Consider the following 25045-nt stretch of genomic DNA (forward strand, 5'->3'; position numbering starts at 1 on the left):
TGAATTAACGCAAAAATTACAAAAATAATGGTTTCAGTGGTTATATTTGAAAACAGTGAACAAATACTCAAAATGTTTTTCTTAGGCCGAGTTACGTCGATTTTGAAAATGTTATTAAAAATCGAGGTACATTTTAATTTATTGTTCAATCGAGATGAAATCACTTTTAATGAGTGTTTTATAGGCAATTAAGCTGAATTCGGTCAAATATTTCTCCTGAAAACATGCATTCAAAAGTGTACCGAAAAAATCGCATGTTTTTTTTCTTCAAGATACAAAATCCGTGACAACGATTTCTTATTTAAAATTGAATTTTAACAGTTTGTTGAATGAATATCGTTACATTTGCTTGAATTAACGCAAAAATTTCAAAAATAATGGTTTCAGTGGTTATATTTGAAAGCAGTGAACAAATACTCAAAATGTTTTTCTTAGGCCGAGTTACGTCGATTTTGAAAATGTTATTAAAAATCGAGGTACATTTTTATTTATTGTTCAATCGAGATGAAATCACTTTCAATGAGTGTTTTATAGGGAATTAAGCTGAATTCGGTCAAAAATTTCTCCAGAAAAAAATGCATTCAAAAAAGTACCGAAAAAATCGCATGTTTTTCTTCTTCAAGATACAAAATCCGTGACAACGATTTCTTATTGAAAAATTGAATTTTAACAGTTTTTTGAATGAATATTGTTACATTTGCTTGAATTAAAGCAAAAAGTATAAAAATAATGGTTTCAGTGAATATATTTGTAAATAGTGAACAAATACTCAAAATGTTTTTCTTAGGCCGAGTTACGTCGATTTTGAAAATGTTATTAAAAATCGAGGTATATTTTTATTTATTGTTCAATCGAGATGAAATCACTTTTATTGAGTGTTTTATAGGGAATAGGGCTGAATTCGGTCAAAAATTTCTCCAGAAAAAAATGCATTCAAAAAAGTACCGAAAAAATCGCATGTTTTTTTTCTTCAAGATACAAAATCCGTGACAACGATTTCTTATTTAAAATTGAATTTTAACAGTTTGTTGAATGAATATCGTTACATTTGCTTGCATTAAAGCAAAAAGTATAAAAATAATGGTTTCAGTGGTTATTTTTGAAAATAGTGAAGAAATACTCAAAATATGCTTCTTTGGCCGTGAAACGTCGATTTTGAAAATGTTATTAAAAATCGAGGTAAATTTTTAATTATTGTTCAATCGAGATGAAATCACTTTCAATGAGTGTTTTATAGGGAATTAAGCTGAATTCGGTCAAAAATTTCTCCAGAAAAAAATGCATTCAAAAAAGTACCGAAAAAATCGCATGTTTTTCTTCTTCAAGATACAAAATCCGTGACAACGATTTCTTATTGAAAAATTGAATTTTAACAGTTTTTTGAATGAATATCGTTACATTTGCTTGAATTAAACAAAAAGTATAAAAATAATGGTTTCAGTGAATATATTTGTAAATAGTGAACAAATACTCAAAATGTTTTTCTTAGGCCGAGTTACGTCGATTTTGAAAATGTTATTAAAAATCGAGGTATATTTTTATTTATTGTTCAATCGAGATGAAATCACTTTTATTGAGTGTTTTATAGGGAATAGGGCTGAATTCGATCAAAAATTTCTCCAGAAAAAAATGCATTCAAAAAAGTACCGAAAAAATCGCATGTTTTTTTTCTTCAAGATACAAAATCCGTGACAACGATTTCTTATTTAAAATTGAATTTTAACAGTTTGTTGAATGAATATCGTTACATTTGCTTGCATTAAAGCAAAAAGTATAAAAATAATGGTTTCAGTGGTTATTTTTGAAAATAGTGAAGAAATACTCAAAATATGCTTCTTTGGCCGTGAAACGTCGATTTTGAAAATGTTATTAAAAATCGAGGTAAATTTTTAATTATTGTTCAATCGAGATGAAATCACTTTCAATGAGTGTTTTATAGGGAATTAAGCTGAATTCGGTCAAAAATTTCTCCAGAAAAAAATGCATTCAAAAAAGTACCGAAAAAATCGCATGTTTTTCTTCTTCAAGATACAAAATCCGTGACAACGATTTCTTATTGAAAAATTTAATTTTAACAGTTTTTTGATTGAATATCGTTACATTTGCTTGAATTAAAGCAAAAAGTATAAAAATAATGGTTTCAGTGAACATATTTGAAAATAGTGACGAAATACTCAAAGTAAGCTTCTTTGGCCGTGAAACGTCGATTTTGAAAATGTTATTAAAAATCGAGGTAAATTTTTAATTATTGTTCAATCGAGATGAAATCACTTTCAATGAGTGTTTTATAGGGAATTAAGCTGAATTCGGTCAAACATTTCTCCAGAAAAAAATGCATTCAAAAAAGTACCGAAAAAATCGCATGTTTTTCTTCTTCAAGATACAAAATCCGTGACAACGATTTCTTATTTAAAATTGAAATTTAACAGTTTGTTGAATGAATATCGTTACATTTGCTTGAATTAACGCAAAAATTACAAAAATAATGGTTTCAGTGGTTATATTTGAAAACAGTGAACAAATACTCAAAATGTTTTTCTTAGGCCGCGTTACGTCGATTTTGAAAATGTTATTAAAAATCGAGGTACATTTTAATTTATTGTTCAATCGAGATGAAATCACTTTTAATGAGTGTTTTATAGGCAATTAAGCTGAAATCGGTCAAAAATTTCTCCTGAAAACATGCATTCAAAAGTGTACCGAAAAAATCGCATGTTTTTTTTCTTCAAGATACAAAATCCGTGACAACGATTTCTTATTTAAAATTGAATTTTAACAGTTTGTTGAATGAATATCGTTACATTTGCTTGAATTAACGCAAAAATTTCAAAAATAATGGTTTCAGTGGTTATATTTGAAAGCAGTGAACAAATACTCAAAATGTTTTTCTTAGGCCGAGTTACGTCGATTTTGAAAATGTTATTAAAAATCGAGGTACATTTTTATTTATTGTTCAATCGAGATGAAATCACTTTCAATGAGTGTTTTATAGGGAATTAAGCTGAATTCGGTCAAAAATTTCTCCAGAAAAAAATGCATTCAAAAAAGTACCGAAAAAATCGCATGTTTTTCTTCTTCAAGATACAAAATCCGTGACAACGATTTCTTATTGAAAAATTGAATTTTAACAGTTTTTTGAATGAATATCGTTACATTTGCTTGAATTAAAGCAAAAAGTATAAAAATAATGGTTTCAGTGAATATATTTGTAAATAGTGAACAAATACTCAAAATGTTTTTCTTAGGCCGAGTTACGTCGATTTTGAAAATGTTATTAAAAATCGAGGTATATTTTTATTTATTGTTCAATCGAGATGAAATCACTTTTATTGAGTGTTTTATAGGGAATAGGGCTGAATTCGGTAAAAAATTTCTCCAGAAAAAAATGCATTCAAAAAAGTACCGAAAAAATCGCATGTTTTTTTTCTTCAAGATACAAAATCCGTGACAACGATTTCTTATTTAAAATTGAATTTTTACTGTTTGTTGAATGAATATCGTTACATTTGCTTGCATTAAAGCAAAAAGTATAAAAATAATGGTTTCAGTGGTTATTTTTGAAAATAGTGAAGAAATACTCAAAATATGCTTCTTTGGCCGTGAAACGTCGATTTTGAAAATGTTATTAAAAATCGAGGTAAATTTTTAATTATTGTTCAATCGAGATGAAATCACTTTCAATGAGTGTTTTATAGGGAATTAAGCTGAATTCGGTCAAAAATTTCTCCAGAAAAAAATGCATTCAAAAAAGTACCGAAAAAATCGCATGTTTTTCTTCTTCAAGATACAAAATCCGTGACAACGATTTCTTATTGAAAAATTGAATTTTAACAGTTTTTTGAATGAATATCGTTACATTTGCTTGAATTAAAGCAAAAAGTATAAAAATAATGGTTTCAGTGAATATATTTGTAAATAGTGAACAAATACTCAAAATGTTTTTCTTAGGCCGAGTTACGTCGATTTTGAAAATGTTATTAAAAATCGAGGTATATTTTTATTTATTGTTCAATCGAGATGAAATCACTTTTATTGAGTGTTTTATAGGGAATAGGGCTGAATTCGGTAAAAAATTTCTCCAGAAAAAAATGCATTCAAAAAAGTACCGAAAAAATCGCATGTTTTTTTTCTTCAAGATACAAAATCCGTGACAACGATTTCTTATTTAAAATTGAATTTTTACTGTTTGTTGAATGAATATCGTTACATTTGCTTGCATTAAAGCAAAAAGTATAAAAATAATGGTTTCAGTGGTTATTTTTGAAAATAGTGAAGAAATACTCAAAATATGCTTCTTTGGCCGTGAAACGTCGATTTTGAAAATGTTATTAAAAATCGAGGTAAATTTTTAATTATTGTTCAATCGAGATGAAATCACTTTCAATGAGTGTTTTATAGGGAATTAAGCTGAATTCGGTCAAAAATTTCTCCAGAAAAAAATGCATTCAAAAAAGTACCGAAAAAATCGCATGTTTTTCTTCTTCAAGATACAAAATCCGTGACAACGATTTCTTATTGAAAAATTTAATTTTAACAGTTTTTTGATTGAATATCGTTACATTTGCTTGAATTAAAGCAAAAAGTATAAAAATAATGGTTTCAGTGAACATATTTGAAAATAGTGAAGAAATACTCAAAGTAAGCTTCTTTGGCCGTGAAACGTCGATTTTGAAAATGTTATTAAAAATCGAGGTACATTTTTATTTATTGTTCAATCGAGATGAAATCACTTTTAATGAGTGTTTTATAGGGAATTAAGCTGAATTCGGTCAAAAATTTCTCCTGAAAAAAATGCATTCAAAAAAGTACCGAAAAAATCGCATGTTTTTCTTCTTCAAGATACAAAATCCGTGACAACGATTTCTTATTGAAAAATTTAATTTTAACAGTTTTTTGATTGAATATCGTTACATTTGCTTGAATTAAAGCAAAAAGTATAAAAATAATGGTTTCAGTGAACATATTTGAAAATAGTGAAGAAATACTCAAAATATGCTTCTTTGGCCGTGAAACGTCGATTTTGAAAATGTTATTAAAAATCGAGGTACATTTTTATTTATTGTTCAATCGGGATGAAATCACTTTTAATGAGTGTTTTATAGGGAATTAAGCTGAATTCGGTCAAAAATTTCTCCTGAAAAAAATGCATTCAAAAAAGTACCGAAAAAATCGCATGTTTTTCTTCTTCAAGATACAAAATCCGTGACAACGATTTCTTATTGAAAAATTTAATTTTAACAGTTTTTTGATTGAATATCGTTACATTTGCTTGAATTAAAGCAAAAAGTATAAAAATAATGGTTTCAGTGAACATATTTGAAAATAGTGACGAAATACTCAAAGTAAGCTTCTTTGGCCGTGAAACGTCGATTTTGAAAATGTTATTAAAAATCGAGGTAAATTTTTAATTATTGTTCAATCGAGATGAAATCACTTTCAATGAGTGTTTTATAGGGAATTAAGCTGAATTCGGTCAAACATTTCTCCAGAAAAAAATGCATTCAAAAAAGTACCGAAAAAATCGCATGTTTTTCTTCTTCAAGATACAAAATCCGTGACAACGATTTCTTATTTAAAATTGAAATTTAACAGTTTGTTGAATGAATATCGTTACATTTGCTTGAATTAACGCAAAAATTACAAAAATAATGGTTTCAGTGGTTATATTTGAAAACAGTGAACAAATACTCAAAATGTTTTTCTTAGGCCGAGTTACGTCGATTTTGAAAATGTTATTAAAAATCGAGGTACATTTTAATTTATTGTTCAATCGAGATGAAATCACTTTTAATGAGTGTTTTATAGGCAATTAAGCTGAATTCGGTCAAATATTTCTCCTGAAAACATGCATTCAAAAGTGTACCGAAAAAATCGCATGTTTTTTTTCTTCAAGATACAAAATCCGTGACAACGATTTCTTATTTAAAATTGAATTTTAACAGTTTGTTGAATGAATATCGTTACATTTGCTTGAATTAACGCAAAAATTTCAAAAATAATGGTTTCAGTGGTTATATTTGAAAGCAGTGAACAAATACTCAAAATGTTTTTCTTAGGCCGAGTTACGTCGATTTTGAAAATGTTATTAAAAATCGAGGTACATTTTTATTTATTGTTCAATCGAGATGAAATCACTTTCAATGAGTGTTTTATAGGGAATTAAGCTGAATTCGGTCAAAAATTTCTCCAGAAAAAAATGCATTCAAAAAAGTACCGAAAAAATCGCATGTTTTTCTTCTTCAAGATACAAAATCCGTGACAACGATTTCTTATTGAAAAATTGAATTTTAACAGTTTTTTGAATGAATATCGTTACATTTGCTTGAATTAAAGCAAAAAGTATAAAAATAATGGTTTCAGTGAATATATTTGTAAATAGTGAACAAATACTCAAAATGTTTTTCTTAGGCCGAGTTACGTCGATTTTGAAAATGTTATTAAAAATCGAGGTATATTTTTATTTATTGTTCAATCGAGATGAAATCACTTTTATTGAGTGTTTTATAGGGAATAGGGCTGAATTCGGTCAAAAATTTCTCCAGAAAAAAATGCATTCAAAAAAGTACCGAAAAAATCGCATGTTTTTTTTCTTCAAGATACAAAATCCGTGACAACGATTTCTTATTTAAAATTGAATTTTAACAGTTTGTTGAATGAATATCGTTACATTTGCTTGCATTAAAGCAAAAAGTATAAAAATAATGGTTTCAGTGGTTATTTTTGAAAATAGTGAAGAAATACTCAAAATATGCTTCTTTGGCCGTGAAACGTCGATTTTGAAAATGTTATTAAAAATCGAGGTAAATTTTTAATTATTGTTCAATCGAGATGAAATCACTTTCAATGAGTGTTTTATAGGGAATTAAGCTGAATTCGGTCAAAAATTTCTCCAGAAAAAAATGCATTCAAAAAAGTACCGAAAAAATCGCATGTTTTTCTTCTTCAAGATACAAAATCCGTGACAACGATTTCTTATTGAAAAATTTAATTTTAACAGTTTTTTGATTGAATATCGTTACATTTGCTTGAATTAAAGCAAAAAGTATAAAAATAATGGTTTCAGTGAACATATTTGAAAATAGTGACGAAATACTCAAAGTAAGCTTCTTTGGCCGTGAAACGTCGATTTTGAAAATGTTATTAAAAATCGAGGTAAATTTTTAATTATTGTTCAATCGAGATGAAATCACTTTCAATGAGTGTTTTATAGGGAATTAAGCTGAATTCGGTCAAACATTTCTCCAGAAAAAAATGCATTCAAAAAAGTACCGAAAAAATCGCATGTTTTTCTTCTTCAAGATACAAAATCCGTGACAACGATTTCTTATTTAAAATTGAAATTTAACAGTTTGTTGAATGAATATCGTTACATTTGCTTGAATTAACGCAAAAATTACAAAAATAATGGTTTCAGTGGTTATATTTGAAAACAGTGAACAAATACTCAAAATGTTTTTCTTAGGCCGAGTTACGTCGATTTTGAAAATGTTATTAAAAATCGAGGTACATTTTAATTTATTGTTCAATCGAGATGAAATCACTTTTAATGAGTGTTTTATAGGCAATTAAGCTGAATTCGGTCAAAAATTTCTCCTGAAAACATGCATTCAAAAGTGTACCGAAAAAATCGCATGTTTTTTTTCTTCAAGATACAAAATCCGTGACAACGATTTCTTATTTAAAATTGAATTTTAACAGTTTGTTGAATGAATATCGTTACATTTGCTTGAATTAACGCAAAAATTTCAAAAATAATGGTTTCAGTGGTTATATTTGAAAGCAGTGAACAAATACTCAAAATGTTTTTCTTAGGCCGAGTTACGTCGATTTTGAAAATGTTATTAAAAATCGAGGTACATTTTTATTTATTGTTCAATCGAGATGAAATCACTTTCAATGAGTGTTTTATAGGGAATTAAGCTGAATTCGGTCAAAAATTTCTCCAGAAAAAAATGCATTCAAAAAAGTACCGAAAAAATCGCATGTTTTTCTTCTTCAAGATACAAAATCCGTGACAACGATTTCTTATTGAAAAATTGAATTTTAACAGTTTTTTGAATGAATATCGTTACATTTGCTTGAATTAAAGCAAAAAGTATAAAAATAATGGTTTCAGTGAATATATTTGTAAATAGTGAACAAATACTCAAAATGTTTTTCTTAGGCCGAGTTACGTCGATTTTGAAAATGTTATTAAAAATCGAGGTATATTTTTATTTATTGTTCAATCGAGATGAAATCACTTTTATTGAGTGTTTTATAGGGAATAGGGCTGAATTCGGTCAAAAATTTCTCCAGAAAAAAATGCATTCAAAAAAGTACCGAAAAAATCGCATGTTTTTTTTCTTCAAGATACAAAATCCGTGACAACGATTTCTTATTTAAAATTGAATTTTAACAGTTTGTTGAATGAATATCGTTACATTTGCTTGCATTAAAGCAAAAAGTATAAAAATAATGGTTTCAGTGGTTATTTTTGAAAATAGTGAAGAAATACTCAAAATATGCTTCTTTGGCCGTGAAACGTCGATTTTGAAAATGTTATTAAAAATCGAGGTAAATTTTTAATTATTGTTCAATCGAGATGAAATCACTTTCAATGAGTGTTTTATAGGGAATTAAGCTGAATTCGGTCAAAAATTTCTCCAGAAAAAAATGCATTCAAAAAAGTACCGAAAAAATCGCATGTTTTTCTTCTTCAAGATACAAAATCCGTGACAACGATTTCTTATTGAAAAATTTAATTTTAACAGTTTTTTGATTGAATATCGTTACATTTGCTTGAATTAAAGCAAAAAGTATAAAAATAATGGTTTCAGTGAACATATTTGAAAATAGTGACGAAATACTCAAAGTAAGCTTCTTTGGCCGTGAAACGTCGATTTTGAAAATGTTATTAAAAATCGAGGTAAATTTTTAATTATTGTTCAATCGAGATGAAATCACTTTCAATGAGTGTTTTATAGGGAATTAAGCTGAATTCGGTCAAACATTTCTCCAGAAAAAAATGCATTCAAAAAAGTACCGAAAAAATCGCATGTTTTTCTTCTTCAAGATACAAAATCCGTGACAACGATTTCTTATTTAAAATTGAAATTTAACAGTTTGTTGAATGAATATCGTTACATTTGCTTGAATTAACGCAAAAATTACAAAAATAATGGTTTCAGTGGTTATATTTGAAAACAGTGAACAAATACTCAAAATGTTTTTCTTAGGCCGAGTTACGTCGATTTTGAAAATGTTATTAAAAATCGAGGTACATTTTAATTTATTGTTCAATCGAGATGAAATCACTTTTAATGAGTGTTTTATAGGCAATTAAGCTGAATTCGGTCAAAAATTTCTCCTGAAAACATGCATTCAAAAGTGTACCGAAAAAATCGCATGTTTTTTTTCTTCAAGATACAAAATCCGTGACAACGATTTCTTATTTAAAATTGAATTTTAACAGTTTGTTGAATGAATATCGTTACATTTGCTTGAATTAACGCAAAAATTTCAAAAATAATGGTTTCAGTGGTTATATTTGAAAGCAGTGAACAAATACTCAAAATGTTTTTCTTAGGCCGAGTTACGTCGATTTTGAAAATGTTATTAAAAATCGAGGTACATTTTTATTTATTGTTCAATCGAGATGAAATCACTTTCAATGAGTGTTTTATAGGGAATTAAGCTGAATTCGGTCAAAAATTTCTCCAGAAAAAAATGCATTCAAAAAAGTACCGAAAAAATCGCATGTTTTTCTTCTTCAAGATACAAAATCCGTGACAACGATTTCTTATTGAAAAATTGAATTTTAACAGTTTTTTGAATGAATATCGTTACATTTGCTTGAATTAAAGCAAAAAGTATAAAAATAATGGTTTCAGTGAATATATTTGTAAATAGTGAACAAATACTCAAAATGTTTTTCTTAGGCCGAGTTACGTCGATTTTGAAAATGTTATTAAAAATCGAGGTATATTTTTATTTATTGTTCAATCGAGATGAAATCACTTTTAATGAGCTGAATTCGGTCAAAAATTTCTCCTGAAAAAAAGGCATTCAAAAAAGTACCGAAAAAATCGCATGTTTTTCTTCTTCAAGATACAAAATCCGTGACAACGATTTCTTATTGAAAAATTTAATTTTAACAGTTTTTTGATTGAATATCGTTACATTTGCTTGAATTAAAGCAAAAAGTATAAAAATAATGGTTTCAGTGAACATATTTGAAAATAGTGACGAAATACTCAAAGTAAGCTTCTTTGGCCGTGAAACGTCGATTTTGAAAATGTTATTAAAAATCGAGGTAAATTTTTAATTATTGTTCAATCGAGATGAAATCACTTTCAATGAGTGTTTTATAGGGAATTAAGCTGAATTCGGTCAAACATTTCTCCAGAAAAAATTGCATTCAAAAAAGTACCGAAAAAATCGCATGTTTTTCTTCTTCAAGATACAAAATCCGTGACAACGATTTCTTATTTAAAATTGAAATTTAACAGTTTGTTGAATGAATATCGTTACATTTGCTTGAATTAACGCAAAAATTACAAAAATAATGGTTTCAGTGGTTATATTTGAAAACAGTGAACAAATACTCAAAATGTTTTTCTTAGGCCGAGTTACGTCGATTTTGAAAATGTTATTAAAAATCGAGGTACATTTTAATTTATTGTTCAATCGAGATGAAATCACTTTTAATGAGTGTTTTATAGGCAATTAAGCTGAATTCGGTCAAAAATTTCTCCTGAAAACATGCATTCAAAAGTGTACCGAAAAAATCGCATGTTTTTTTTCTTCAAGATACAAAATCCGTGACAACGATTTCTTATTTAAAATTGAATTTTAACAGTTTGTTGAATGAATATCGTTACATTTGCTTGAATTAACGCAAAAATTTCAAAAATAATGGTTTCAGTGGTTATATTTGAAAGCAGTGAACAAATACTCAAAATGTTTTTCTTAGGCCGAGTTACGTCGATTTTGAAAATGTTATTAAAAATCGAGGTACATTTTTATTTATTGTTCAATCGAGATGAAATCACTTTCAATGAGTGTTTTATAGGGAATTAAGCTGAATTCGGTCAAAAATTTCTCCAGAAAAAAATGCATTCAAAAAAGTACCGAAAAAATCGCATGTTTTTCTTCTTCAAGATACAAAATCCGTGACAACGATTTCTTATTGAAAAATTGAATTTTAACAGTTTTTTGAATGAATATCGTTACATTTGCTTGAATTAAAGCAAAAAGTATAAAAATAATGGTTTCAGTGAATATATTTGTAAATAGTGAACAAATACTCAAAATGTTTTTCTTAGGCCGAGTTACGTCGATTTTGAAAATGTTATTAAAAATCGAGGTATATTTTTATTTATTGTTCAATCGAGATGAAATCACTTTTATTGAGTGTTTTATAGGGAATAGGGCTGAATTCGGTCAAAAATTTCTCCAGAAAAAAATGCATTCAAAAAAGTACCGAAAAAATCGCATGTTTTTTTTCTTCAAGATACAAAATCCGTGACAACGATTTCTTATTTAAAATTGAATTTTAACAGTTTGTTGAATGAATATCGTTACATTTGCTTGCATTAAAGCAAAAAGTATAAAAATAATGGTTTCAGTGGTTATTTTTGAAAATAGTGAAGAAATACTCAAAATATGCTTCTTTGGCCGTGAAACGTCGATTTTGAAAATGTTATTAAAAATCGAGGTAAATTTTTAATTATTGTTCAATCGAGATGAAATCACTTTCAATGAGTGTTTTATAGGGAATTAAGCTGAATTCGGTCAAAAATTTCTCCAGAAAAAAATGCATTCAAAAAAGTACCGAAAAAATCGCATGTTTTTCTTCTTCAAGATACAAAATCCGTGACAACGATTTCTTATTGAAAAATTTAATTTTAACAGTTTTTTGATTGAATATCGTTACATTTGCTTGAATTAAAGCAAAAAGTATAAAAATAATGGTTTCAGTGAACATATTTGAAAATAGTGAAGAAATACTCAAAGTAAGCTTCGGCAACGATCCCCCAAAGTCCTTGATCCAATAAGGCGCTCTTCATGTCTACCTTCCAATCCGTATAATTGTCATCTGATAATTTCATAAATTCGAAAGCAGGCATTCCTCTACCACTATCGTACCGTTCCGCCATGATTCCACGGTCTTGTTTGGGCTTGCTTGTTGAGTGCCGCTTTGGGGGGGGGTGGCTCTTAGTTACTTCCACCGCTTGACATGAGAACTTCTTGCATGCAGCCGGGCCTTGGGTTCATTAACAACGAGGTTCCGCGCTCGAACCACGCTCTGCTACCATGTTGAAATAATCTATTCTAGTGTCGTTGTTAATGAATGAGTTTTATTTAATTCAAGTTAAATTATAATAAAGTATAACATTAGTAGAAATAAATAACAAATTAACTAAGCCTAACCATAGCCTAACCGGCAAACACCAGAACTCGGAAGCAACTACCTTACACCCCAAAATGGGAAACATCAAGTAAACAAAGGGGGCGTGGCCAACCGGGGTCAAGGGTCTAATTTCGTAGCTTATCTCTAGTCTACAAAAAAACATTATGTCTAATAAAAACCTTGACTTTTTACGTCACATCTGAGACCTCACAACACCGCTCCCGGATGGGCTCGAACCACCAACCTATTGGTTAACAGCCGAACGCGCTAACCATTGCGCCACGGAAGCCCAAAAGTTAAATGCTCGTCAGGTATTGTGTAAAAACCTTGACTTTTTACGTCAAATCTGAGACCTCACAACACCGCTCGCGGATGGGGTCGAACCACCAACCTATTGGTTCACAGCCGAACGCGCTAACCATTGCGCCACGGAAGCACAAAAGTTAAATGCTCGTCAGGTATTGTGTAAAAACCTTGACTTTTTACGTCACATCTGAGACCTCACAACACCGCTCCCGGATGGGCTCGAACCACCAACCTATTGGTTAACAGCCGAACGCGCTAACCATTGCGCCACGGAAGCCCAAAAGTTAAATGCTCGTTAGGTATTGTGTAAAAACCTTGACTTTTTACGTCACATCTGAGACCTCACAACACCGCTCCCGGATGGGCTCGAACCACCAACCTTTCGGTTAACAGCCGAACGCGCTAACCATTGCGCCACGGAAGCCCAAAAGTTAAATACTCCTCAGGTATTGTGTAAAAACCTTGACTTCTTACGTCACATCTGAGACCTCACAACACCGCCCCCGGATGGGCTCGAACCACCAACCTATTGGTTAACAGCCGAACGCGCTAACCATTGCGCCACGGAAGCACAAAAGTTAAATGCTCGTCAGGTATTGTGTAAAAACCTTGACTTTTTACGTCACATCTGAGACCTCACAACACCGCTCCCGGATGGGCTCGAACCACCAACCTATTGGTTAACAGCCGAACGCGCTAACCATTGCGCCACGGAAGCCCAAAAGTTGGTTGCTCGTTAGGTATTGTGTAAAAACCTTGACTTTTTACGTCACATCTGAGACCTCACAACACCGCTCCCGGATGGGCTCGAACCACCAACCTATTGGTTAACAGCCGAACGCGCTAACCATTGCGCCACGGAAGCCCAAAAGTTGAATGCTCGTCAGGTATTATGTAAAAACCTTGACTTTTTACGTCACATCTGAGACCTCACAACACCGCTCCCGGATGGGGTCGAACCACCAACCTATTGGTTAACAGCCGAACGCGCTAACTATTGCGCCACGGAAGCCCAAAAATTAAATGGTCGTCAGGTATTGTGGAAAAACTTTGGCTTTCTACGTTACATTTGAGATCACACAACACCGCTCCCGGATGGGCTCGAACCACCAACCTATTGGTTAACAGCCGAACGCGCTAACCATTGATCCACGGAAGCTCAGAAATTAAATGGTTGTCAGGTATTGTGGAAAAACTTTGGCTTTCTACGTTACATTTGAGACCCCACAACACCTTTCCCGGGTGGGCTCGAACCACCAACCTTTCGATTAACAGCTGAACGCGCTAACCATTATGCCACGGAAGCCCAAAAATTAAATGCTCGTCAGGTATTGTGTAAAAACCTTGACTTTTTACGTCACATCTGAGACCTCACAACACCGCTCCCGGATGGGCTCGAACCACCAACCTATTGGTTAACAGCCGAACGCGCTAACCATTGCGCCACGGAAGCCCAAAAGTTAAATGCTCGTCAGGTATTGTGTAAAAACCTTGACTTTTTACGTCAAATCTGAGACCTCACAACACCGCTCCCGGATGGGGTCGAACCACCAACCTATTGGTTCACAGCCGAACGCGCTAACCATTGCACCACGGAAGCCCAAAAATTAAATGGTCGTCATTTATTGTGCAAAAGCTTTGGCTTTCTACGTTACATTTGAGATCCCACAACACCGCTCCCGGATGGGCTCGAACCACCAACCTATTGGTTAACAGCCGAACGTGCTAACCATTGCGCCACGGAAGCCCAAAAATTAAATGGTCGTCAGGTATTGTGGAAAAACTTTGGCTTTCTACGTTACATTTGAGATCACACAACACCGCTCCCGGGTGGGCTCGAACCACCAACCTATTGGTTAACAGCCGAACGCGCTAACCATTGCGCCACGGAAGCCAAGAAATTAAAAGGTTGTCAGGTATTGTGGAAAAGTTTTGACTTTTCACGCTACGTCTGAGAACCCACAACACCTCTCTCGGGTGGGCTCGAACCACCAACCTTTTGAATAACAGTTGAGCGCGCTAACCATTGCGCCACGGAAGCCCAAAAGTTAAATGCTCGTCAGGTATTATGTAAAAACCTTGACTTTTTACGTCACATCTGAGACCTCACAACACCGCTCCCGGATGGGCTCGAACCACCAACCTATTGGTTAACAGCCGAACGCGCTAACCATTGCGCCACGGAAGCCCAAAAGTTAAATGCTCGTCAGGTATTGTGTAAAAACCTTGACTTTTTACGTCACATCTGAGACCTCACAACACCGCTCCCGGATTGGCTCGAACCACCAACCTATTGGTTAACAGCCGAACGCGCTAACCATTGCGCCACGGAAGCCCAAAAGTTAAATGCTCGTTAGGTATTGTGTAAAAACCATGACTTTTTACGTCACATCTGAGACCTCACAACACCGCTCCCGGATGGGCTCGAACCACCAACCTATTGGTTAACAGCCGAACGCGCTAACCATTGCGCCACGGAAGCCCAAAAGTTAAATGCTCGTCAGGTATTATGTAAAAACCTTGACCTTTTACGTCACATCTGAGACCTCACAACACCGCTCCCGGATGGGCTCGAACCACCAACCTATTGGTTAACAGCCGAACGCGCTAACCATTGCGCCACGGAAGCACAAAAGTTAAATGCTCGTCAGGTATTGTGTAAAAACCTTGACTTTTTACGTCACATCTGAGACCTCACAACACCGCTCCCGGATGGGCTCGAACCACCAACCTATTGGTTAACAGCCGAACACGCTAACCATTGCGCCACGGAAGCCCAAAAGTTAAATGCTCGTTAGGTATTGTGTAAAAACCTTGACTTTTTACGTCACATCTGAGACCTCACAACACCGCTCCCGGATGGGCTCGAACCACCAACCTATTGGTTAACAGCCGAACGCGCTAACCATTGCGCCACGGAAGCACAAAAGTTAAATGCTCGTCAGGTATTGTGTAAAAACCTTGACTTTTTACGTCACATCTGAGACCTCACAACACCGCTCCCGGATGGGCTCGAACCACCAACCTATTGGTTAACAGCCGAACGCGCTAACCATTGCGCCACGGAAGCCCAAAAGTTAAATGCTCGTTAGGTATTGTGTAAAAACCTTGACTTTTTACGTCACATCTGAGACCTCACAACACCGCTCCCGGATGGGCTCGAACCACCAACCTTTCGGTTAACAGCCGAACGCGCTAACCATTGCGCCACGGAAGCCCAAAAGTTAAATACTCGTCAGGTATTGTGTAAAAACCTTGACTTCTTACGTCACATCTGAGACCTCACAACACCGCCCCCGGATGGGCTCGAACCACCAACCTATTGGTTAACAGCCGAACGCGCTAACCATTGCGCCACGGAAGCCCAAAAGTTAAATGCTCGTTAGGTATTGTGTAAAAACCTTGACTTTTTACGTCACATCTGAGACCTCACAACACCGCTCCCGGATGGGCTCGAACCACCAACCTTTCGGTTAACAGCCGAACGCGCTAACCATTGCGCCACGGAAGCCCAAAAGTTAAATACTCGTCAGGTATTGTGTAAAAACCTTGACTTCTTACGTCACATCTGAGACCTCACAACACCGCCCCCGGATGGGCTCGAACCACCAACCTATTGGTTAACAGCCGAACGCGCTAACCATTGCGCCACGGAAGCCCAAAAGTTAAATGCTCGTCAGGTATTGTGTAAAAACCTTGACTTTTTACGTCAAATCTGAGACCTCACAACACCGCTCGCGGATGGGGTCGAACCACCAACCTATTGGTTCACAGCCGAACGCGCTAACCATTGCGCCACGGAAGCACAAAAGTTAAATGCTCGTCAGGTATTGTGTAAAAACCTTGACTTTTTACGTCACATCTGAGACCTCACAACACCGCTCCCGGATGGGCTCGAACCACCAACCTATTGGTTAACAGCCGAACGCGCTAACCATTGCGCCACGGAAGCCCAAAAGTTAAATGCTCGTTAGGTATTGTGTAAAAACCTTGACTTTTTACGTCACATCTGAGACCTCACAACACCGCTCCCGGATGGGCTCGAACCACCAACCTTTCGGTTAACAGCCGAACGCGCTAACCATTGCGCCACGGAAGCCCAAAAGTTAAATACTCGTCAGGTATTGTGTAAAAACCTTGACTTCTTACGTCACATCTGAGACCTCACAACACCGCCCCCGGATGGGCTCGAACCACCAACCTATTGGTTAACAGCCGAACGCGCTAACCATTGCGCCACGGAAGCACAAAAGTTAAATGCTCGTCAGGTATTGTGTAAAAACCTTGACTTTTTACGTCACATCTGAGACCTCACAACACCGCTCCCGGATGGGCTCGAACCACCAACCTATTGGTTAACAGCCGAACGCGCTAACCATTGCGCCACGGAAGCCCAAAAGTTGGATGCTCGTTAGGTATTGTGTAAAAACCTTGACTTTTTACGTCACATCTGAGACCTCACAACACCGCTCCCGGATGGGCTCGAACCACCAACCTATTGGTTAACAGCCGAACGCGCTAACCATTGCGCCACGGAAGCCCAAAAGTTGAATGCTCGTCAGGTATTATGTAAAAACCTTGACTTTTTACGTCACATCTGAGACCTCACAACACCGCTCCCGGATGGGCTCGAACCACCAACCTTTCGGTTAACAGCCGAACGCGCTAACCATTGCGCCACGGAAGCCCAAAAGTTAAATACTCGTCAGGTATTGTGTAAAAACCTTGACTTCTTACGTCACATCTGAGACCTCACAACACCGCCCCCGGATGGGCTCGAACCACCAACCTATTGGTTAACAGCCGAACGCGCTAACCATTGAGCCACGGAAGCTCAGAAATTAAATGGTTGTCACGTATTGTGGAAAAGTTTTGACTTTTTACGCTACATCTGAGACCCCACAACACCTCTCCCGCGTGGGCTCGAACCTTCAACCTTTCGATTAACAGCTGAACGCGCTAATCATTGCGCCACGGAAGCCCAAAAATTAAATGTTCGTCAGGTATTGTGGACAAACTCTGACATTTTACGTTACATCTGAGACCCCACAACACCTCTTCCGGGTGGGCTCGAACCACCAGCCTTTCGATTAACAGTTGAACGCGATAATAATTGCGCCACGGAAGCCCGAAAATTAAATGTTCTTCAGGTATTGTGGAAAAGCTCTGAAATTTTACGTTACATCTGAGACGTCACAACACCGCTCCCGGATGGGCTCGAACCACCAACCTTTCGGTTAACAGCCGAACGCGCTAACCATTGCGCCACGGAAGCCCAAAAGTTAAATGCTCGTCAGGTATTGTGTAAAAACCTTGACTTTTTACGTCAAATCTGAGACCTCACAACACCGCTCGCGGATGGGGTCGAACCACCAACCTATTGGTTCACAGCCGAACGCGCTAACCATTGCGCCACGGAAGCACAAAAGTTAAATGCTCGTCAGGTATTGTGTAAAAACCTTGACTTTTTACGTCACATCTGAGACCTCACAACACCGCTCCCGGATGGGCTCGAACCACCAACCTATTGGTTAACAGCCGAACGCGCTAACCATTGCGCCACGGAAGCCCAAAAGTTAAATGCTCGTTAGGTATTGTGTAAAAACCTTGACTTTTTACGTCACATCTGAGACCTCACAACACCGCTCCCGGATGGGCTCGAACCACCAACCTTTCGGTTAACAGCCGAACGCGCTAACCATTGCGCCACGGAAGCCCAAAAGTTAAATACTCGTCAGGTATTGTGTAAAAACCTTGACTTCTTACGTCACATCTGAGACCTCACAACACCGCCCCCGGATGGGCTCGAACCACCAACCTATTGGTTAACAGCCGAACGCGCTAACCATTGCGCCACGGAAGCACAAAAGTTAAATGCTCGTCAGGTATTGTGTAAAAACCTTGACTTTTTACGTCACATCTGAGACCTCACAACACCGCTCCCGGATGGGCTCGAACCACCAACCTATTGGTTAACAGCCGAACGCGCTAACCATTGCGCCACGGAAGCCCAAAAGTTGGATGCTCGTTAGGTATTGTGTAAAAACCTTGACTTTTTACGTCACATCTGAGACCTCACAACACCGCTCCCGGATGGGCTCGAACCACCAACCTATTGGTTAACAGCCGAACGCGCTAACCATTGCGCCACGGAAGCCCAAAAGTTGAATGCTCGTCAGGTATTATGTAAAAACCTTGACTTTTTACGTCACATCTGAGACCTCACAACACCGCTCCCGGATGGGGTCGAACCACCAACCTATTGGTTAACAGCCGAACGCGCTAACTATTGCGCCACGGAAGCCCAAAAATTAAATGGTCGTCAGGTATTGTGGAAAAACTTTGGCTTTCTACGTTACATTTGAGATCACACAACACCGCTCCCGGATGGGCTCGAACCACCAACCTATTGGTTAACAGCCGAACGCGCTAACCATTGATCCACGGAAGCTCAGAAATTAAATGGTTGTCAGGTATTGTGGAAAAACTTTGGCTTTCTACGTTACATTTGAGACCCCACAACACCTTTCCCGGGTGGGCTCGAACCACCAACCTTTCGATTAACAGCTGAACGCGCTAACCATTATGCCACGGAAGCCCAAAAATTAAATGCTCGTCAGGTATTGTGTAAAAACCTTGACTTTTTACGTCACATCTGAGACCTCACAACACCGCTCCCGGATGGGCTCGAACCACCAACCTATTGGTTAACAGCCGAACGCGCTAACCATTGCGCCACGGAAGCCCAAAAGTTAAATGCTCGTCAGGTATTGTGTAAAAACCTTGACTTTTTACGTCAAATCTGAGACCTCACAACACCGCTCCCGGATGGGGTCGAACCACCAACCTATTGGTTCACAGCCGAACGCGCTAACCATTGCACCACGGAAGCCCAAAAATTAAATGGTCGTCATTTATTGTGCAAAAGCTTTGGCTTTCTACGTTACATTTGAGATCCCACAACACCGCTCCCGGATGGGCTCGAACCACCAACCTATTGGTTCACAGCCGAACGCGCTAACCATTGCACCACGGAAGCCCAAAAATTAAATGGTCGTCATTTATTGTGCAAAAGCTTTGGCTTTCTACGTTACATTTGAGATCACACAACACCGCTCCCGGGTGGGCTCGAACCACCAACCTATTGGTTAACAGCCGAACGCGCTAACCATTGCGCCACGGAAGCCAAGAAATTAAAAGGTTGTCAGGTATTGTGGAAAAGTTTTGACTTTTCACGCTACGTCTGAGACCCCACAACACCTCTCTCGGGTGGGCTCGAACCACCAACCTTTTGAATAACAGCTGAGCGCGCTAACCATTGCGCCACGGAAGCCCAAAAATTAAATGTTCGTCAGGTATTGTGGAAAAACTCTGACATTTTACGTTACATCTGAGACGTCACAACACCGCTCCAGGGAGGGCTCAAACAACCAGTCTTCTGAATTGCAGCTGAACGCGCTAACCATTGCGCCACGGAAGCCCATAAATTAAATGGTTGTCAGGTATTGTGGAAAAACCTTGACTTTTTACGTTACATCTGAGACCTCACAACACCGCTCCCAGATGGGCTCGAACCACCAACCTTTCAGTCGGTTAACAGCCGAACGCGCTAACCATTGCGCCACGGAAGCCCAAATATTAAATGGTCGTCAGGTATAGTGGAAAAACCTTGACTTCTTACGTCACATCTGAGACCTCACAACACCGCTCCCGGGTGGGCTCGAACCTTCAACCTTTTGTATAACAGTTGAGCGCGCTAACCATTGCGCCACGGAAGCCCAAAAGTTAAATGCTCGTCAGGTATTATGTAAAAACCTTGACTTTTTACGTCACATCTGAGACCTCACAACACCGCTCCCGGATGGGCTCGAACCACCAACCTATTGGTTAACAGCCGAACGCGCTAACCATTGCGCCACGGAAGCCCAAAAGTTAAATGCTCGTCAGGTATTGTGTAAAAACCTTGACTTTTTACGTCAAATCTGAGACCTCACAACATCGCTCCCGGATGGGGTCGAACCACCAACCTATTGGTTCACAGCCGAACGCGCTAACCATTGCGCCACGGAAGCACAAAAGTTAAATGCTCGTCAGGTATTGTGTAAAAACCTTGACTTTTTACGTCACATCTGAGACCTCACAACACCGCTCCCGGATGGGCTCGCACCACCAACCTATTTGTTAACAGCCGAACGCGTTAACTATTGCGCCACGGAAGCCCAAAAAATAAATGGTCGTCAGGTATTGTGGAAAAACTTTGGCTTTCTACGTTACATTTGAGATCACACAACACCGCTCCCGGATGGGCTCGAACCACCAACCTATTGGTTAACAGCCGAACGCGCTAACCATTGATCCACGGAAGCTCAGAAATTAAATGGTTGTCAGGTATTGTGGAAAAACTTTGGCTTTCTACGTTACATTTGAGACCCCACAACACCTTTCCCGGGTGGGCTCGAACCACCAACCTTTCGATTAACAGCTGACCGCGCTAACCATTATGCCACGGAAGCCCAAAAATTAAATGCTCGTCAGGTATTGTGTAAAAACCTTGACTTTTTACGTCACATCTGAGACCTCACAACACCGCTCCCGGATGGGCTCGAACCACCAACCTATTGGTTAACAGCCGAACGCGCTAACCATTGCGCCACGGAAGCCCAAAAGTTAAATGCTCGTCAGGTATTGTGTAAAAACCTTGACTTTTTACGTCAAATCTGAGACCTCACAACACCGCTCCCGGATGGGGTCGAACCACCAACCTATTGGTTCACAGCCGAACGCGCTAACCATTGCACCACGGAAGCCCAAAAATTAAATGGTCGTCATTTATTGTGCAAAAACTTTGGCTTTCTACGTTACATTTGAGATCCCACAACACCGCTCCCGGATGGGCTCGAACCACCAACCTATTGGTTAACAGCCGAACGTGCTAACCATTGCGCCACGGAAGCCCAAAAATTAAATGGTCGTCAGGTATTGTGGAAAAACTTTGGCTTTCTACGTTACATTTGAGATCACACAACACCGCTCCCGGGTGGGCTCGAACCACCAACCTATTGGTTAACAGCCGAACGCGCTAACCATTGCGCCATGGAAGCCAAGAAATTAAAAGGTTGTCAGGTATTGTGGAAAAACTCTGACATTTTACGTTACATCTGAGACGTCACAACACCGCTCCAGGGAGGGCTCAAACAACCAGTCTTCTGAATTGCAGCTGAACGCGCTAACCATTGCGCCACGGAAGCCCATAAATTAAATGGTCGTCAGGTATTGTGGAAAAACCTTGACTTTTTACGTTACATCTGAGACCTCACAACACCGCTCCCAGATGGGCTCGAACCACCAACCTTTCAGTCGGTTAACAGCCGAACGCGCTAACCATTGCGCCACGGAAGCCCAAATATTAAATGGTCGTCAGGTATTGTGGAAAAACCTTGACTTCTTACGTCACATCTGAGACCTCACAACACCGCTCCCGGGTGGGCTCGAACCTTCAACCTTTTGTATAACAGTTGAGCGCGCTAACCATTGCGCCACGGAAGCCCAAAAATAAAATGTTCGTCAGGTATTGTGGAAAAACCTTGATTTTACTTCACATCTGAGACGTCACAACACCGCTCCCGGATGGGCTCGAACCACCAACCTATTGGTTAACAGCCGAACGCGCTAACCATTGAGCCACGGTAGCTCAGAAATTAAATCGTTGTCAGGTATTGTGGAAAAACCTTGATTTTACGTCACATCTGAGACGTCACAACACCGCTCCTGGATTGGCTCGAACCACCAACCTATTTGTTAACAGCCAAACGCGCTAACCATTGAGCCACGGAAGCTCAGAAATTAAATGTTTGTCAGGTATTGTGGAAAAGTTATGACTTTTTACGTTACATCTGAGACCCTACAACACCTCTCCCGGGTGGGCTCGAACCACCAACCTTTCGGTTAACAGCCGAACGCGCTAACCATTGAGCCACGGAAGCTCAGAAATTAAATGGTTGTCACGTAATGTGTAAAAGTTTTGACTTTTTGCGCTACATCTGAGACCACACAACACCTCTCCCGGTTGGGCTCGAACCAACAATCTTTCGATTAACAGCTGAACGCGCTAACCATTGCGCCACGGAAGCCCAAAAATGAAATGTCCGTCAGGTATTGTGGAAAAACTTTGGCTTTCTACGTTACATTTGAGACCCCACAACACCGCTCCTGGGTGGGCCGAACGCGCTAACCATTGAGCCACAGAAGCTCAGAAATTAAATGGTTGTCACGTATTGTGGAAATGTTTTGACTTTTTACGCTACATCTGAGACCCCACAACACCTCTCCCGGGTGGGCCCGAACCACCAAATTTTCGATTAACAGCTGAAAGCGCTAACCAATTGCGCCACGGACGCCCAAAAATTAAATGTTCGTCAGGTATTTTGGAAAAACTAACATTTTACGTTACATCTGAGACGTCACAACACCGCTCCCGGGTGGGCTCAAACCACCAGTCTTTTGAATAGCAGCTGAACGCGCTAACCATTGCGCCACGGAAGCCCAAAAATTAATTGGTCGTCAGGTATTGTGGAAAACCTTGACTTTTGACGTCATCTTGAGACGTCACAACACCTCTCCCGGATGGGCTCGAACCACCAATCTTTCGGTTAACAGCCGAACGCGCTAACCATTGAGCCACGGACGCCCAAAAATTAAATGTTCGTCAGGTATTTTGGAAAAACTCTAACATTTTACGTTACATCTGAGACGTCACAACACCGCTCCCGGGTGGGCTCAAACCACCAGTCTTTTGAATAGCAGCTGAACTTGCTAACCATTGCGCCACGGAAGCCCAAAAATTAAATGGTCGTCAGGTATTGTGGAAAAACCTTGACTTTTGACGTCGTCTTGAGACGTCACAACACCGCTCCCGGATGGGCTCGAACCACCAACCTATTTGTTAACAGCCGAACGCGCTAACCATTGAGCCACGGAAGCTCTGAAATTAAATGGTTGTCAAGTATTGTGGAAAAGTTTTGACTTTTTACGCTACATCTGAGACCACACAACACCTCTCCCGGATGGGCTCGAACCACCAACCTTTCGATTAACAGCTGAACGCGCTAACCAATTGCGCCACGGACGCCCAAAAATTAAATGTTCGTCAGGTATTTTGGAAAAACTCTAACATTTTACGTTACATCTGAGACGTCACAACACCGCTCCCGGGTGGGCTCAAACCACCAGTCTTTTGAATAGCAGCTGAACGCGCTAACCATTGCGCCACGGAAGCCCAAAAATTAATTGGTCGTCAGGTATTGTGGAAAAACCTTGACTTTTGACGTCATCTTGAGACGTCACAACACCGCTCCCGGATGGGCTCGAACCACCAACCTATTTGTTAACAGCCGAACGCGCTAACCATTGAGCCACGGAAGCTCTGAAATTAAATGGTTGTCACGTATTGTGGAAATGTTTTGACTTTTTCCGCTACATCTGAGACCGTACAACACCTCTCCCGGGTGGGCTCGAACCACCAACCTTTCGATTAACAGCTGAACGCGCTAACCATTGCGCCACGGAAGCCCAAAAATTAAATGCTCGTCAGGTATTGTGTAAAAACCTTGACTTTTTACGTCAAATCTGAGACCTCACAACACCGCTCCCGGATGGGGTCGAACCACCAACCTATTGGTTCACAGCCGAACGCGCTAACCATTGCGCCACGGAAGCCCAAAAGTTAAATACTCGTCAGGTATTGTGTAAAAACCTTGACTTCTTACGTCACATCTGAGACCTCACAACACCGCTCCCGGATGGGCTCGAACCACCAACCTATTGGTTAACAGCCGAACGCGCTAACCATTGCGCCACGGAAGCACAAAAGTTAAATGCTCGTCAGGTATTGTGTAAAAACCTTGACATTTTACGTCACATCTGAGACCTCACAACACCGCTCCCGGATTGGCTCGAACCACCAACCTATTGGTTAACAGCCGAACGCGCTAACCATTGCGCCACGGAAGCCCAAAAGTTAAATGCTCGTTAGGTATTGTGTAAAAACCTTGACTTTTTACGTCACATCTGAGACCTCAGAACACCGCTCCCGGATGGGCTCGAACCACCAACCTATTGGTTAACAGCCGAACGCGCTAACCATTGCGCCACGGAAGCCCAAAAGTTAAATGCTCGTCAGGTATTATGTAAAAACCTTGACTTTTTACGTCACATCTGAGACCTCACAACACCGCTCCCGGATGGGCTCGAACCACCAACCTATTGGTTAACAGCCGAACGCGCTAACCATTGCGCCACGGAAGCACAAAAGTTAAATGCTCGTCAGGTATTGTGTAAAAACCTTAA

General features: G+C 38.3%; 6 non-coding genes across 6 annotated transcripts; all 6 read right to left on the reverse strand.

The window, feature by feature from the left end:
* Positions 1-14227: 14227 nt before the first annotated feature.
* Positions 14228-14300, reverse strand: TRNAH-GUG (transfer RNA histidin (anticodon GUG)). Its single transcript has one exon. It is a non-coding gene; the product is annotated as a tRNA-His (tRNA).
* A 5219-nt stretch (positions 14301-19519) lies between these two features.
* TRNAH-GUG (transfer RNA histidin (anticodon GUG)) lies at positions 19520-19592 on the reverse strand. The gene has a single exon. It is a non-coding gene; the product is annotated as a tRNA-His (tRNA).
* A 74-nt stretch (positions 19593-19666) lies between these two features.
* TRNAH-GUG (transfer RNA histidin (anticodon GUG)) lies at positions 19667-19739 on the reverse strand. The gene has a single exon. It is a non-coding gene; the product is annotated as a tRNA-His (tRNA).
* Positions 19740-20699: 960 nt separating this feature from the next.
* Positions 20700-20772, reverse strand: TRNAH-GUG (transfer RNA histidin (anticodon GUG)). Its single transcript has one exon. It is a non-coding gene; the product is annotated as a tRNA-His (tRNA).
* A 662-nt stretch (positions 20773-21434) lies between these two features.
* Positions 21435-21507, reverse strand: TRNAH-GUG (transfer RNA histidin (anticodon GUG)). The gene has a single exon. It is a non-coding gene; the product is annotated as a tRNA-His (tRNA).
* Positions 21508-24342: 2835 nt separating this feature from the next.
* On the reverse strand, positions 24343-24415 carry TRNAH-GUG (transfer RNA histidin (anticodon GUG)). The gene has a single exon. It is a non-coding gene; the product is annotated as a tRNA-His (tRNA).
* Positions 24416-25045: the final 630 nt, after the last annotated feature.

This window comes from Phalangium opilio, unplaced genomic scaffold (genome assembly GCF_054372755.1).
Source record: "Phalangium opilio isolate 3A_F unplaced genomic scaffold, DU_Popi_V2 ptg000101l_1, whole genome shotgun sequence".
In the NCBI taxonomy this organism is placed as follows: Eukaryota; Metazoa; Arthropoda; class Arachnida; order Opiliones; family Phalangiidae; genus Phalangium; species Phalangium opilio.